General features: G+C 44.1%; 1 protein-coding gene across 1 annotated transcript in view; it reads right to left on the reverse strand.

The window, feature by feature from the left end:
- The window catches only part of LOC107273155 (protein slit), a 135,657-nt gene extending 132,725 nt beyond the window's left edge, over window positions 1-2,932 (reverse strand). Inside the window, exon 1 of the mRNA XM_015751066.2 lies at window positions 2,586-2,932. The gene's annotated coding sequence lies outside the window, so the exon portion shown is untranslated. The remainder of the gene's footprint in view (window positions 1-2,585) is intronic.
- Between the last annotated feature and the right edge of the window lie 992 nt (window positions 2,933-3,924).

Below are 3,924 nucleotides of genomic sequence, written 5' to 3' on the forward strand. Positions count from 1 at the left end.
AACGTTCTCCTTGACACTCGTGTCTCTTTTTTCTCTAAATTAAATGTCTATTTCTTAACCCTGAAAATGGAGCCTGCAACCGTATTCTGGACTATTCTTCACTGCAGTGTAATATACTTATGGATAAGTACACGAGTACTCGGGATATAAATGTACGCAGGTACACGTTTGAATTTCGCAGCGCTTCCCGTAGCGGCCTCAGGATCGTAAACTGCGGTCGTATAAGAGGGCGTGAGAGTTTCCGTGAAAGAAACTGGCGTCGAGAAAATTACACGGTTAAGAAGGTCCTCTTTTCCATTCATTTTAAGGATTCGAGAGAGCGTCACATTATCCCTGGTAAATTACTGGTGAAACGTAATTTTCACAGATGCCAGTCCCCTGCCCCACGTGCCGAAATATTCATCTTGAGAGAGAGAGAGAGAGAGAGAGAGAGAGCAATACGGCTTTCGGCATTTAACATTATGTTGTTTCTCGTTTCCCTTGACGAGCGGTATTAAAGGACTGAGTTATCACTTGAGAGATTGAAACTCGCGTCCTTCGTGTTAAACTGCAATTCGTCCAAGACGGTTAAAGAGAAAAATTTTTTTAAAAATCCACGATCGTAAACGTCAGATCGATCACTTCCGGTTCACGAAAGAACAGTGGGATATCCCTTGAAAATTAGTCGTCTATGAACTTTGAAAAATCTGAATTTCAAATTAACCCCGTATAAAATAAAACGCGTCGAAACCACCACCCGTCACTTCCTATTCCTATTCGCCGGCTACTCCCGAGCAGTTTTATGGCGAGAAATGCGAAGCGTCGAGCAAGATCGAGTCGCGAGAGAGTTGGGTGTACGGGCTTTTCTATGTGTAATTTTCGCATAAGTATCGTACGTTTCTCCATATATGCAGGGTGAAGCATTTAAATCGAGACTGTCAAATAACTTAAGAATAAGGTCTTGTATGAAAAAATATTTGAGACAAAAGTTGTATGGGTTTAAGATGGGCAATAGAATGGGTTACTTTAATTAAAATCCTCCATCAATAAAATCAAAATAGGCCATTCCATTGCCCCCTTAAACCCATACAACTCTTGTGTCAAGCATTTTTTTAAGTAGTTTGACAGTCTCGATTTAAATGCTTCGCCCTGTATATATATAGTTTTACGTCAGCCAATAAGCGCTTAACTCTTTCGTCCCTATTTCCATTAACTTCAAACTTCTACTGTCAGCGTTTACCACGCATGTCCCGTAGAGCACAGTGGAGAAAAAAAGGGCTTCCATTTTCTCATACCTTTCCTACGACTCGCCACGAACTTCGAAAGAACTCATCAGGTTCCGGGAAGCAGAATGATGCGCAAAGTAAAACTGTGTATTTGTTCACGTGCGCCTGATATCGCGGCATCTTGTTCACCCTTACCCAGAAGCCACGACTAAGTTCCAAGTGAGCGAGAACTCCCGTGTGAAAAGCCGTCGAACGTTTCACGTACCGTGGAACTTTAAATTAAATGGATTTTTCGTTGATTTAAAAAAAAGATAAGGTACTGTTACGATCTTTAAAAAATCTCTAAGGACGTTTAAATAGAACGAAGCGACGCTCCCACGAGTTATAGGTGAGTACGTGTCGTGTACGATGCATCGTTCATAGAGTTCAACTCCATGGTACACCATGAACGCTCAATGAGAATTTAAAGCGGAGGCATCTAGCCGAGTGAACGCCTAGGGCGCATCCTCATTTAAATGAAATAAATCTTGTTACGAGTAATTTTCGGCTGCATAGCAACGGTTCCAAATCATAAGCCGGGAATACGTACGAGAACGTGGGTAACCCGAGTGTCGAGTTTATTCGGTAAGAGTAAGAGCTGGAGTTTGTTATAACGCGGAAATTAGGTATAACGTTACCCAGCCAACCATGGGATATCATGGCGGCGTGAGGTCCGTAAATAAGTGCATATGCACGTATGTATACCCTAGACCCGTATGGGTACGGTTGGTGCAGTTGACAATTTTTCAGTGACATTCACGAGGGTCTGCCAAAAATATTTTTACATAAATGCACGCGCGCATTGTATTGTACTCGGAGATCCATTCTCTCAGGCAGCTGCTGTTGCTGCTGAGGTAGTACGTGAGGACTAGAGAGGCAAGAAGAGGAAAAAACGTGGAATGAGGAGTAAAGAGAATGAGAAAAAGAGAGGGAGAGGTCGAGCAGGTTCCTCTCTTCGCGAAGTAAAGACTTTTTGCTTATTTCGTTCCTTTTGCCTTCGTTCATTTTGCGGTGTCCCAGCAGTACCCGGCCCCCTTCGCTCACTCGCTCACTCTCTCTCTCTCTCTCTCTCTCTCTCTCTCTCTCTTCTCTCACTATTGAGTTCATTGAACACTTGGTACAATTCTCATCGGACTCCTTCACTTCCGGAAGGAAATGTCACTGTGCAGGAAGAAACTGCAATTATTCGTTCGTCAAAGAGAATAAAAAGAAAAAAGTCTCATAGAAATCGACCGCGATATAAATGACACGAGCGGCTTTCCCGCGAATCGCCACGCGACGCTGATATACCGTTATCAATATACAATAAAATCGTTCGATTATAAACTTTGCGCAACTTACCGCACGAGTCGTCGAGTCTCCTCAGCGTTCACGGATAAAATCCCAGAACTTGATAAAATAATTGAACACTCGAGTCTGCAGGAGAGAATCACCAACGTAACTGCAGGCTCTTAACGGCCATTTTATAATAACAACAGTTCACGATAGGTTCGGCGAATTATTCTTGACGGATATTAAACAAATGCAGAGGCTGAACTAACACTGACAATTACGTTAAGAAAACCGAATGAAGTTCGTTCGAGTCTACGTCGACGTCGTGTAAACACGCTGCGCCGTTCCGTACAACCGTTCGGCTCGAGAACTCGCGCTCAACTGGTCTCCGCTCCTTGGCGCGGATTCCCTTCGGCCAATCGGGTTCGAGACTGCGCGTCGCACAACTAGGTGCGTGCCTGCTCCTGGTCAACCCCCATCAGAGGGATCGTCGAGCCTCTTTTATCATGGAAATGCAGGGGTCGATGCACCGACGTGTGCGTTCTCGCATATGTGCATACGCCAATTTGTATCATTCTCAATATTAGTTTCGATAGCTCTTCTTACTGGTTCCGATAGACAAGCACGTACACGAAGTACGAATACGAAAATTTCAGACGATGATGCAATATCCCACAGTACATCGAATACGTATATTGGCATCTACGAAATTGACATCCCTCATAGGTTAACGACATTATTCTTCGAAATATAGCTAATACAAAAAAATATATTACGAAACAGCACGCGTCCCCTTCTTGGAATCTTACTTCGAGATTTTAGGGGTTGCTTTTTGCTCCTTCGCGGAAGAAGAGGCGCTTACTGTCCTACCGGAAAGCTGTGTTTTTCTTACTGCACTTTTCTCGGGCTTGACGGGGTCAAAGTTCAGTGTGTAAAAAGTGGGCGTTGACGGCGTGCGACATTCGTCAGAGACAGCAGGGCGTTAAGGAGGGATGAAAAGATAAGTTAAGAACGACTCGTGGTACGGAAAGGGATACAAAAAAATGTCTTTCAATTAGTCAAGAGACGTTTGAGGTTATTACCGGTCATCGTACGAGGACTTCACGTTTATGGTTAATAGGTTAACCCCTCTGCGTTGCTCCACGTGAAATCAACCCCTTTTTGCGATTTTTCTCTTTATCCCATCTGCCCCATTCTCCCTATGTTTCTCTCCCGTTAACATTTCTACTTCTGTTTAGTGACTTTGCCGAGGGTTCGACATAATACCTTTTTCCAACCCCGTACAGGAATACTCGTCTGGGGTACAAAAACACCCCTCGATGACGGGAACGTTACTTTTATGAAAGGACCACGATGCAGCCCTTTTTATTCGAGAGCACGTTCTCGTCAGCCCTCTCCCCCCCCCCCC

This window comes from Cephus cinctus, unplaced genomic scaffold, assembly GCF_000341935.2.
Source record: "Cephus cinctus unplaced genomic scaffold, Ccin1 Ccin1_scaffold0087, whole genome shotgun sequence".
Lineage (NCBI taxonomy): Eukaryota > Metazoa > Arthropoda > Insecta > Hymenoptera > Cephidae > Cephus > Cephus cinctus.